Source organism: Myodes glareolus, chromosome 13, assembly GCF_982192425.1.
Source record: "Myodes glareolus chromosome 13, mMyoGla1.1, whole genome shotgun sequence".
Lineage (NCBI taxonomy): Eukaryota > Metazoa > Chordata > Mammalia > Rodentia > Cricetidae > Myodes > Myodes glareolus.
Window position 1 is genome coordinate 29,048,089 of NC_142038.1, and position 14,049 is coordinate 29,062,137.

Below are 14,049 nucleotides of genomic sequence, written 5' to 3' on the forward strand. Positions count from 1 at the left end.
TAAATTATATTTTGTTTTAAAAAGAGTTGGGTGTTTTGCCCTCTAGAATTTCCTTTAACTAGGGAACTTGTAGATCTCTTCTCTGTGATGTCATTTACCACATTTCTCTAGATAGTAACGATACCCTGAGAAACGGAAAATTAACAACAGTAGACTCCAGAGAATTCCAAAGACAGGCTCATTTTTTTTTTCTTTGTGGGCATAATTTACTTCCTAATTTACTTGCGTTCTTTCAGCAGCAGGATTGCCGCGCATGTCATGTCTGTCCTTGGCTGGTGTCACTTGATACTGGATTGACTGATACTGGACTCCTTGACTAACCTAATGATTATCTCATTAGAAACTCCAAGTGGACATATTCCAATTGCTCTTTCTTTACTAATTGAAATACTTCTGAAAAGGAAAACTTAACTTTAAATTTACCCAGTCAGACAGTCTGTACAAAGGGTGGATTTTTGCTCCCACACCTTCAATTGTTTATGCTCTAGAGAATTTAAAAGACAAGATTAATGCTCTAGAGAACTTTTTTATCTTTTATTTTATTTTTTTAGAAAACCGTCTTTTCACATTTTACATGCCAAATCCATTTCCCAAACCCTCCACTCCTCCTGCACCCTCTACCTCCCCCTCACCCCCCATCCACTCCTCAGAGAGGGTAAAGCTTCCATGGGGGTCAACACAGAAAGATGAGTCTGATATGTACCCACTCATAGGTGAATATTAGCTGTAAAGCTAAGGATTAGGAGCCTGTAGTCCACGACCCCAGAGAAGCTAAGTAACAAGGAGAAGCCTGGGAGAAACATGCAGAGATCCCTCTGGAAAGGGAAAACAGACAAGCTCCAGAGAATTTTTTAAAGACAAGGTTAGACAGAATTTGTTCCTACCAAAAGCAACCTAATTTTCTGCTGTTCTGACCAAAATACCATGACTATATTCAAGTCTGCTTTTTAACATATAAAGTTATGGATCTGGGAAGAACAAAAGAAGCTATGTATTTGTCCAATTTTGCTTTTTTATTTCTTAAATTAGACTTCTAGATTTCTCCAATGAGTGCATAACTGAGTTAAGGCAAGGAGGTGCACCTCCTGATTATTTCTTAGCCTCCAGAACTCCTAGTACATCATGAATGGATTATTTACGAGTTATAGGTATTTTAATTTGCATTTAAGAAGAGTTTGGTAAAGTTGGATTTGAAAAAGGAAGAATTCTGCTGAATGTGGTTTTTACTTGGTGAACGCCCATGTGGTCATTTTCGGTATTTTTTTTTTAAGTTCAGCTGTGGTTTGGCATCTGTTACTGCAATGTCTGTGCCTCCTTTCTTCTTGCATTGCTCATTAATGGTGCAGCAACGTCAGATGTCCCCAGGTCTGCCCTGCAGCCATACTCTCCTCATAGGCCTAAGGTTTCGTGAACCCTGCACAAGGAACCATAGACTCCGCTGTCCTCACAGCGAAAAGGTAACAGTGATTTTGCTTGAGCAGCGCATGGCAAACTGCATCCCACAGGCGGATCCACCCCTCCACCTTATTTAATACAGTCTACAGAGCTAAGGTGAACTTTCCTCACTTTGTTCCCCAAAAGGTTTCACACTTCAATTTTTTTTTTTTAGTTTACTTAAGGTCTTTAATTTTGCCTCCTTGAAAAAAAATCTTAAAATATTCGATATTTATCTCTTTCAAAATGAGTTTAACCACTACAGTCGTGATTTTTCAAATCATTTCCAGTAGCAGAATGGAGAAGAAAGAGCAAGAGAGTGGCAGAAACATCCCATTTAAACCTCTGACTTAAAACAAATATATAATTACTGAATTATTTTTTTTTTGTTTTTAGTTTGTTTTTGGGTTTGCGCACTAGAAAAGTTCAATCCAGAACAAGTGGGCTGCGTCGAGGAGCATGATAGACTAAGGAAGGGGTGACAATTTTGACATTGGGGATTGCAGATGACAATTACAGTATAGGAAATAAAAATCAGCCTATGATTTATTCAGTGGATAGTTTCTGTTGAAGTGATTCAAAAATAAAATCCTGCTTCAAGCAGATAAGTGAGTATTAATAGCAGCATTTTTTTTTTTTAACAACAACTCACCTTGCAGTCTTAGGACCTTCTGAAATTAAACTGATTCAAAGGCTTATAAAGAGAAATCGAAATTTTTGATTTTACCCACCATGTCAGAAACAGCTCTCATCATCAAAATGCAGCAATCAGGCAAGAAGCGCCAACAATTTGGAGTGAGAGATAACGCTGGGCATATTCTCGCATCCCCAGTGTTTGCTCGGGATGGAGCCACTGGCGAGTGGCTGTGAGGAGCAGGCACCTGGTCGTGAATTTGCTGTTACCGTCTTGTGTGGGTGGACGGAGAGCTTCAGTTGTAGAACGATGAAGAACAACTTTCCTGTTTGAAGTTCCTAACTTCAAACGTTTAAATATGTGTGTGCACACATACGGCAGTTGAAGTTTATTGAAATCATAGTTGGATTAAAGTTTTTGAAATTGCATTTACATTTTAAAAGAGATTGGGGCTAGATTTGAAAATAAACTGAAAACCCATTAAAATTTACTCTTGAAAACCCCATATTTGTCTATAAAGTAAATTATCTGTGGTCTCAGATATGCATCCTTATGTGGCACATTTTATGACACTGAAATTTAAGTACTTCAGAGCTCAACTAGAACACAAGGACACATTCAGCTGTGCAGAAACACTGTTCTTAAGAGGACCCACCATGTACCTACAGTGAATGGAGTGTGGGTGGAAATTCTGAAATATTTGCTGCATTCTGACTTTAGCTTCCATTGAAATCGGTTCAATTTGCAAGTTATCATGCTATTTAAGTGAATGCAACAAGACAAACACTCAGTATGAACCATATCTGAGACAGAAAGCATTTGACACAAATTTTCTATATTAGAATATTCAAATATAAAACAAATGTGTGTGTGCACACAAACCATTTTATCTACAGTTCTAAGCATGTTTTGTCACATCAAGTGGAAACCTTGATGTCAGGCATTATTTCTCCTAGTCCTTTATTCAGGAAAGATTGCTAAGCACTAGCTACATGGCAGTGGGTGTTAGGCATTCTTATCCAAGTAAAACAGACCAAAGTTCCTTGACTTTATTTCGTGAGACTTATACACTAGTTGGGAATGATCAACAAAATGAGTGTGATTTGTGCTGGGAACACTACAGAGGCAGCGCGGGGACATTGCAGACCTGGAACAGAAGAGGCCTTGCTTGACCTCATTCAAGTTTGCAAACATTCTTGGAGAAGAAGGAACTTCATAGAGTTACATCTTCTGTGAAAGTTAGGCTCTCGTATTTGAAGTTACACACACAGAGAGACAGACAGACAGACAGACAGATGCTCCCACAGACACAATAGCTCTTCATGACATAAAACATTCAGGTTTGTCTGTTGCTTTCCTGAGTATTAGAAATAACTAACAGCGCTACTTGAGAAATGAATTACAGTAAGGCATTTAAATCACTAAGAGTCCCTTGGTACTAGGCATTCAGAACATAGTTTGGTCTCTTGGGTTAGAAGAGATCTTTAACTTGCAGTTCCAGTAACCCTTGGGGATCATATTTCGGCTACTGATGCCTGACCTCTCTAGCTTGTTCCCTAGTTGTCGTTTTCAAAAATATTTATTCTACTTTACTCGCTAACGATTATCTGTTCATACCGTATCTAGCTGCTGCTTAGAGACGCTGCTGGCATCTCTGTTGCGCAGCATCTCCACATCGGAGCAAACAAGTATCATTCCAAAAGGCTAAAGTTGACACAATTTCCCTATCATTTGCGGTTTTACTTTGGAGGCGGCTTTATCGAAACTGTCCTGATTCAGGCTGGAGATCTTGATTATGCAATACAACATGAAAGCATTTTTTCCTTTTTATGGCGAAGGTTTATCTTTATCTTCAGAATTTCTCCTTCCTCTTATTTCAAGCTGAGAGTCAACCTATTTGTTTCTCTTGATCCCAGACATTTTACAGAGGTCGAAGTAAAATCCTCTTGAGGAAAACTGTCAGCCTTAACTTTTGTAAAATATTGCCTCATGCATAATAATATCCTTGGGGCTTGTTCTCAACAAGTGTGGAAGTGAATTTAAGGCCATTTATAGTATATATCAATGGGACCATAATTTGTGGGTCTCATGAACATCAGCTACTGGGATCATTCCAGGAGGAAGTACTGGGAAATGTACACCCTACACTACATGTTATCTACAGAGACTTAAGACACACAGGGCAGAGGTTTGAGAGCCTCAGGACGGTGAAACAGTTGTGTCAACAGCAACCACTGTGCACAGCATAACTTTAAGAGCATCCCAGGTGCTGGAGACACAAGCCTAGAATTCAGACAGTTTTTATAGGAGGTACAAATGCCTTGAGTTTCATTTCTTACCAATTGGAGGCGTGGAGATGGATTAAAATAAAATATCAACCGAATAGGAGAGTGTATATTTATAATTCTAGCACTCTAGAGGCAGGAAGGTGGTGAATTCCAGACAGGGAGATGGACAATGTGTCTGTCTATGAACTAAACAAAAGGAAAGATTGGAGGAGGGAGAAAGATAGAAAAGAAACAAAACAAAATATGATACATATATTGATATAGATCAAGTTTTATGCCATAAATATTTCCCCATTTGTAGGCAATAATAACTTAATTAAAAATAAGTTTATTTCTCAGTCCTTTTTATATAAAATGTTAATAAATGTTGCTATTACATCAAGTTTTTTAATTTCTGAACTCATCTCATTTCATATCCTTCAACCAATAAATGTGAATAAAGCTGATATTCATCCAATGTAGGTTTTCTGCTTACTGACTCTAGACATTCAGAAAATTGCACGTTAGACTTGGTATGTATAAGATATTAACACTGTTGTCTAAAACATTAATTATTTCCAAACCCTGGAGTACTAGGTTGAACCAAAGTCTAATTTCATCCATTTAATGTATTTAATCTTCAAAAGTTAAAACTTGGTTCTGATGTCACAACTTTAGATATGATCATGTGACAATTTTACATTTTTCCTCTAATACCTGACAACTAGATACATAACTAATTTGTAAAAAGTCTTATGATTTATATGTGATGTGAATTTAAGGGATATATCCTTGTCTTTGCTTCTGAGAGCTGAAATGACAAAGAAAGCATTGATTGCTTTTAATGAAATTGCTACAGTAATTCTTGGTATCAGTATATATGAATGGACACTAGAGGCATTCAGCGCTTTTACGCTTTTAATTTTTGCATGACTAGCATCCTTTTAGGAAATCATATGACATTTCTTCTATAGTATTCCTGTTTAGTCTCTGTGACGTAGGTGGAGCTGACTATCTTTAGCCATAGCCAAGTTCTGGCTACCATTCAGCTTCAGTCATGTGATCCAATCAAGGATAACATGACCCTCCCAAGAGTGGTGCTGGAAGACGATTGCTTTCCTTTCTTTATGAACGCTAACTGCAGAGACTTTTGGAGCTTCAGCTGCATGGGGTCACTTCACTCATGATAGTTAGGAAATGAAGCCATGCTGATGAGAGGGATTCGATCCTGACATTCCCCATATCCAGAAGTGAATGGAAACCCATTTTGGAATTGTGATGCGAAGTAGCTGATGCTGTATTTTATACACTAGATTGTGTTAGACTTGTGTCAGTCATTCATTACAAGCAGAATTTTCAGAAAACCATGGGTAAACGTGCTTTGAAGATGGCTGCATTTAAAAGGCTATACTAAATGTCGTCATTTAAAGATTGTTTACACCATGTGTAATCAGACCCCAGTTCTTTCCCTTCCTAGCTATGTGACATTGAATCTGTTCCTTGGACACCTTGAACCTGTTTGCTTCCCTCTCTGGCATAACAAGTTTAGTAATCTTATTCACTGCAGACTATTAACAGAAACTCTGTATGTGTGTTGGTGTGAATAGGGAGGAGAAGATGATAGAGAAGGAAAAGAGACTAGGGAGGGAGGGATTGAGGGAGAAGGAAAGAGGGAGGGCTGAACGCTAACAGACTATGTCAGGTCCATGATGAATACGGAAGTTGTTTTGTTTGGACACTAAGCAATATGCGTACTAATAAAACTGGATAAGAACAAATTTAAAAGGGCCAGGTAACAGATCAAAAACTAATTTTAAAGGCAAAGGAGAGGTAAGAAGAACCTAGAACACTTAGAGCTCAGAGGATAGTAACAAAAAACTGAAGACATGCGCAGCACCAAGCCTATGAATCAGAGGTTGTCAGCCCCTGGCCCAGACACTCTATTTATTTTTACTTTTTGAACGGAACCTATGACTCTGGCACTAAAACAAGAACCAAACCAGCAGATATTCTAACCTGGCACAATTTTTGTTAGCAGTTTTAGTACCTTGATCATAAATTTCATTTTTTTTTCCTAGCTATAGTGCTAACAGGTTATAAAATACTTGGACCTTAAATTTCCAGTTTTTCTGGAGTTTTGTACACAGACAGTAGACATTCCTACAGACATGTTGTAACAGGTATTTAACGGAATTCAGTTCCAGTCTGGGCTTTTATTTATTGGAAGAGGTGAATAAAATCATTATTTTAAACTATCTGAATTAAAATAAGAAAATGAATTATCTGGCAAAATTATTATATTGAAATTATAACTCAGTAAAATGTCATGCTTTCTTTAAATGTAGCTAATTTTTAGACTTAGGTCAAAATGTAGGAACATAGACTTGATTAAAATATTACAATAAAAGTAGAAAAAGTCATCAAAATGTGATAAATAGGCATTTTACCACTACTTATAGGCACAATATTCTTTTCTTCAAATTTAGATTTTTTTAAATCCTAAATTATTTTTAATTTTTTTAAAATAAATGAATCACAGTAAGTATGGTTTGGACTGGAAAAACAAGATATGATGACAGACCATATGTTATTCTATTTTATGAAACATGAAAATTATTTAATATGCAAAGTGATTAAATATTATTTTAATATCATTGTTACTAATCATTTCTAACCTTGTAATCTCAACATAGCAAATTATTTAAACATGTTTGAACAGCATTATTCTCAATTTTATTTTTTCTCATGAATAATTTTTTTCTCCAATGCAAGACTTGGATTATCCACAATTATGTGCAGAAAGCCACTGCCACCAAGCATCTCAATCACTGGATAATGACACATAGATGCCAAAGAATACAGGGACCCTTCCTGGTGTTCTTCTAAACTCGCCATTAAAGGCGACTGTAGGGGATGTTAACAATGGGACATTTCCTGTTGCTTTGCAGTGTCTTTCAACTTTTAAAATTTCACCTTTGCATTTTTCTCATTAAAAGTTGAGCTGCATACAAAGTTCCATTTCCCTGCTTAAGCAGGTGTTAGGGTCTACAGAGACTCTGCAGATCTTCAGCATGGAACAAGGCTGACATAGACTTGGAAGGTCATTGTATCAATATCCGTCATTTTGGAGGAGACCAGCCAGGCTTACCCAAACTTAGGAGGCCATTGTGTCAATACCCATCATGAGAGAAAAGCAAGGCATACCCAGACTTGGGAGATCACTGTGTCAGTACTCATCATGGCAGACCAGCAAGGCTTACCCAGACTTGGGAGGTCATTGTGTCAATACCCATCACGGCAGAGCAGGAAAGGTGTCTAGATCCTTTTCACTCATCTCTCCACAATGCTTTACTCATCTCAAGGTGGAAAGAAGCCAGCCTAGCTGGATTCCCAAGACTTTAGTTAGAGAAAAATGTGCAAGCTCTTCTGTTTCCTATTTCATTTCAACTTGGCTCCTATGTATCCCTATGATACCCAAGGCACCGGCAGGAGAAAGGAAGTCAGTGTGAAGAAACCAGGCACTGACACTTCCACAGTCTTTGTTGCCACCTTCCCCTCTCTAAGGTCATGAAGAAGGTTGGACTGCTGCCCCACTCCTGTCACTCTGACACTGAACACCCATATATCATTCTCAAGCAGTACCTGCAATACTAACATTCTTACGATCTGGTCAGAAGTTCTGGCCTGTGCCTCTGATATCTTTTTGACATCTTCTCCAGTATTTGCATTCTGAATATGGAGCAATAAAAGCTGGTTCATTTTTCCTCGCAGCTTTTTTTCTGTGACAGTGAAAACCTGCCTTAAGGAAAAATATGTGCAGAGACACAGAGAACAACAAATTACAGGAAATGAATTTTTAAAAAGAAGCATACAAAATGATTTCAAAATCCATGTTCATGTTTTAGCCAGAGCAGGCCAGACGATCATTTAAGTGAGAAGTGAGAGGTCAGATGTGCCCTTTGTGATTAATGGAGCTTGAACTTAAATGTCTCTACATATCATGAAGGCTTATAGAGCCTTATTATTATGAAAATAATGTAAATTGTAACATAAGCTTAACCGTCTTAAAACAGAAAGGAAGGAGAGAAAATGTATCAGAGACGCTATACATGAAAGTTTGAAATTATATCCCAATATTATGGACAACATTAGGGAAAATACTTGATTATAGTAATCATAAGATAGTTTTTAAAATGTTATACCCAATATATTTAGTCAAGAAGTTCACAAATAAACAATGGAATAAATGATTTTGTAAATTATAAGTATTTGTATAAGTAAGTCACAATAAATTGTACAAATAGCATGGGAGAACCCGGAAAATCAAACAAATCAGGCGAGCCAATGCTGCTTCATAGAGCAAGCACCCTAAAAGTGATTTCTTTCTTCTCCATACACAATTTCTTATTGTATTTAGTGTTTTATAAATACATTGTGTGCTATCTTTAAGTGACATTATGCTTGGGTGAAACTATGATGAATGTGAAAATTAATCCATGCAACGTATTGGTGTAACTATTTCCCAGAGAGAGGGGTTGAGGATATAGTACCTTGTTACTGGGTTGGGGGGGATGGGGAGGAAGTATCCTCACTGAATGAAGGATAGCTGCATTGTGCTGTTAAGAAAGGGGGAATTTCAAAATTTTGCATGAAGTCTTATATAGATGCTACATACTAGCATGCGAGTTTCCTAGGCACATTCATTCTGGGATGGTATAGTCAGTTATTTGAAGTGGAGGGCTTTATAAAGAAAACACGCTTACTTAGCTCGCAAATCTGGAGGCTCAGGACCATGCATGCACCACTATCATGGCAAAGGCCAGCTTGCTTCTTTCCCAACATGGTAGAGAAACAGAAGCTAAATGGCCATACGCAGAAGAGAACAAATATGAGGGGCAGCCTTGTTTTATAACCTGCTCTTGTAAGAGCTAACTCATTCTGAGGGACCAGCACTAATCATATCCCAGGGGGTGACTTCACAGTTTGGTCCTGGTACATGAGGACCAAGCATTCAAAAGTTCTCAACAATATCATACTGGGAACCAAGGATGCAGTGCATGAGCCTGTAACACAAAGTAATAGCACCCTAAAGGCCATCCTTCCATACTCAGCTTGGGACACTGGGCCTGAAATTCTTGCCGTTTTAGAAGTGCTTCATTTTCAATAAGCTTTAGCTGTACATGAGAGAAAGTCCTAGAATGTAGGAGGAGAAAGGATTGTCACATCCTCCGTGCCAGTGCTGACTTCCTGTCCAATAGGACAGTTGTAACATTTCCCATGCCAGTGTTTGAAACAGTTTTTGTTTATCACTTTCTTATTATTTTCCCAGCACTTTATGTTGTCTCCATCAGCCTATTCTTTGTTCCCAGGTTCTGCATTGGCCAAGCACTGCCTTGTTCTGACACAGGGAAACAGACTCAATGAAGCCCACTTTGAGCCTCTAATTTTAAAATGCTTTTTGTCTTCCAAATCCTGAGGTGTCAGCTGCTTCCATAGTTAATATACTTCTGACATTAGTGTTTCTTTTGGTTGGCAACTTAAAAATATTTCTGTAAAATTCTTTCTTTGGAAATATGAAATTCCTTTTGAGACCACTAGACTTAGGAAAAATGGTATTATTTTGTCCATGCATGTAGGTTGAAAGTATTTGCTGTATCTTTATAATATGGTACTCTATATAACAAGATATACTCCAGCTTTTTCTAAAGGTTTACAGATGTTAATCACTTTGCCTCAAAATAATAAGGGAGTCTATCATTGGTGGAAAGGTAACAACTCTAGAAAAAAGAATAAGGCACAGAAAAATAAGTAATTCTCCCAATATCACACGCCCATTAAATACTGGGACTAGGTTTTCAGAGGACTAGGTTTGAAGAGACCACATATATAGGGTTAAATCACCCAATACCATTAGATTATCAGACCAAATTCCCACAAAAGGGCAGGGGCTTAGAAGATGCTACATTGCTGGTTTTACATCTGCAGAATGGGCTGTATGGTTGGTACTGATCCTCAGCCTAACATGATTCAGAACCACCCATGATCCCTCTTATATCATGGGTGGTTCTGAACATGCACATGTACAATTTTCTTATTTGATTAATAGAAGCAGGAAGATCTAACCTAATGCGAATATCACCTTCCTACAGTAAGCCAAATGTAAGGACACCCAAGGGGAAAGCTTTGCTCTTTGTTCCTTACCCTCCACCACTTCCTGGAGTGTGCTGATACCCCCATTATGATCTTTCTTTACTGATATCAGGACCCAACTTCACTAGACTTCCAACATAGACTGAAGACCTAGGCTTTTCAAAAAATGTTCCAGTTCTTCTGCACCAGTTTGAGACTGCTGGAGACACCCAACTTGAAGGACTGAGTAGACCTGACCCTCAGTTTTGCCCTGTGAGGCAGCCATTAATTGAACAATCCAGCTCATAGCATGCAAGCCAACCTAATAAATCTCTTTTTAATATATTCATTCTATTTCTTCTGTTCCTCTAGAGAACACTAGCTAAAACATGCTAGAAAATCCAAACACATGAAAATTGAGATGCCTCCCTAGAAGTCCTTGTGCTTTAGGACTTCTAATCTTTGGGACCCTAAAAGAAGATGTCTGAATTGTTCTAAGCACTGAGTCTAAGGTAATTTGTTATAGTAGCAGCAGGAACCTGAGTGTAGGTTTCCAGGAGATAGCGCTTCTGAAAAAAAAAAATGACAAAGCTGTTAATTTAGATACAAACATCAGGAATATGTATGGCATGGCTCAGCTAATGCCATGTTCTGGCTTTTCTGATCCAATAATTTTAGGACCCATCCTTATATACCTACCCTACAGGACTTTGTTACAGGGACTTTAACCAAAGCTGAACCAGAACATCATAACAGGTTGAGGAGGTAATCTCTACCAACAAAACAGGGTACTTACAAAGTTCTCAGATCCATTCAAGTACCCAGCATTCCAGTTTTCAGATTACCACTGCTCCTCTATAGACTCTGATACTTTCACCAAAAAGCTGCCAAAGAACCTGGATGATTCTGAGACACCCAAATAAGACTGGTACCTGGTCCTATCCTGACACCTTAGTTGCAACCAGAACTTTACCTCCAATGTCCCCAGCAAGTTCTGTTTTGCCTTCCCTATGACTATTATTCAAATGTGTCCCCATCTTTCTCCTTAACATTTATTATCACTTACTGTTGACAGGTTTCTGTCCCTACCAGTTCCCTCAGTCGTTCAGTCCCAAAGAAATACACAGAGGTCTATATTAATTATAAACCGATTGGCCTATTAGCTCAGGCTCCTTATTAATTATTTCTTATACCTTAAATTAGCCCATAATTCTTGGTTGTGTTAGCCATGTGAATTGTTACCTTTATCAGTGGGCATTCTCATCTTGCTTCCTCTGCATCTGGGTGACCACTGCAGACTAAATCTTTCTTCTTCCCAGAATTCTCCTGTTCTCATTGCCCCGCCTCTACTTCCTGTTGGTTGCCCCACCTCTGCTTCCTGCCTGGCTACTAGCCAATCAGCATTTTATTAAACTAGTACAAGAAACCATCTTTACAGGGTAAAACCATTGTCCCACAGCAATTTATCTTTATGACAGAGGTCACATTTAACCTTCTTTTTGAGTTCTTTCCTTTGTGAAGGTTCATTATATCCTGGCAACTATCCTGTGTAAGTGAGGTGGGGCAGAGCACTCACACGGGCTAGGACTTTGTGAAGCAGCATTTTCATTCACAGATAGGCATCAAGAGACAACACAATCCCTTTATGTGTGCAGATTCAACCCCATAAGGCACAAGAAGTATCGTAAACTTTAACAAGTGTTCGTTCTATGCAACACAGTAGAGGGGCCTGGACAATCTTTTGTTCTATGGTGTTCTACCCCAGAAGCCACAGTAATTGCTAAACTAAACGTGTTGCAAGAGCACCTTGTTCTGGAAGGGGTATGGACACTGATCTGTCTGGACCAGACGGTTCCTTGTATCTCAGAGTACTGCATATTGATCTTGAGAACTGCACTAAGAGGTGAGGAGAGCCGGGTCTGCCAAGGCAAAGCAGGGCCTGGCTTGTCGCCTGCTTCCTCAATTTTCTCTTCATGTGATCTTTACTGTATTTATGCTTCACGACCATTATACTTAATTCCCATTAAGTTATTCTAATGTTTGAGTCTACAGAAACTTGCTGCTGCTCACAATCCCTTTTAAGTAAACGTAATTAGTCAGTTGTGTTTTCCAAGCTTTGCCATGTCTGTAAACCCAATAGCTTAACAGCTGAAAGAAGAAAAAGAACACAGTAGGTGGGAGTCCGTGGTTTCGTTAATACTTAACTGAGAGAAACATTTGCAGAGTTTGGGCAGTGATTGTAATCTAGCTCACCAAGGAATTTTGATTTTTTTTTTCCTAAATTGAATTTTCTTACATGAAGCTTTGAGTCTCCCAATTGGGAATAGTCGTTCATGGAAAGCATTAATGAGCAATTAAGAATGAGCTAAAAAACTGCAGGTGAGATTAGAGGAAATTAGACTACTGACAAAGTGGTGAACTCTCTGTGTATTCTCGGTCTCATAAAAGTCCTTCAACCAAGCTAATAATCACTGTCTTGACCCTTCTGGGAAGCACAGCCCCTCCCCTGCTCCACGCCCCTTCATTTATTTTATGTTGAAGAATTGCTTCCTCTTTTACAAGAATAAACAGCTCTATCAAGACACCTTACTCCACAAAGCTGCTTTCCTTACATTAAAATGATTATAATAGTACCAATAAGATAAAAACACATTCATAGCAGTGCAGGTGGCTTTGTCTACATTGTACCAGGTTATGACAATATATCGCCTAAAGTATACTCATTATACAATTTTATTTACCCTTCATCATTATGCAGTAGTTGCTTTTTGAGATATATTTCCCTTGCCTTATTTCTTAACTCCATAATATTCACAAACATTACTTATTATCTTTTTCTAAACCCCAATTATCTTCCCATTGTGGAATATAATGAATGTATCTCTACCAAATGATTTTGTATTTTTTCATTACTTGGATCTTCTTTCATATAACCCTAGATGCCTTAAGAATTTGCATAAAAACACCATTTGGAAGCTGTTCTACTCATAGTAATGTTTCCAATCCATTGGGTGAAACTTCTGTCATCTCATGAATCTTCATACTTCCTTCACTCCATTACCTTGGTGTCACAGCAGCTTGGGTGCCTGTTTACTGCTATTTCCTCCTCTTGTTAATGACAAACTGCCATGGTTGGTAAAACACTGGGTAAACACACGCAGCATGTGGCAGGCTCTGCATTCACCACCAACCTCTATTGCAGTAATAGCAAGGATCAAAGTGAGAACTGGGTGAGTTGTACCAATGAAGAAAAAACTGGACAGACATCGAATGTATTGTGTGTATGGGGGGTTGTGAAATAAAAGAGGGAAATCAAGCTTCTGAAAGTAGAATCCACGAGGCTTACATATTTCCCTTAAAGAACATTTATAACAATAACTATGTTAAAATAAAAATTCCCTAAAATTTTGTACTACATTTGCATTGTACAAAGCCATAACTAAGACTTAATAAGATTTTCCCTGTGGTTGGTTGCATGTTACCTTTGTGAATTTTTAGTAAATGATATATTTATTGCATTTCTCAGAAAATATTAATACATGTCATTATCTATTATTTGTGAAATATTCAATCAATTATTTCTTT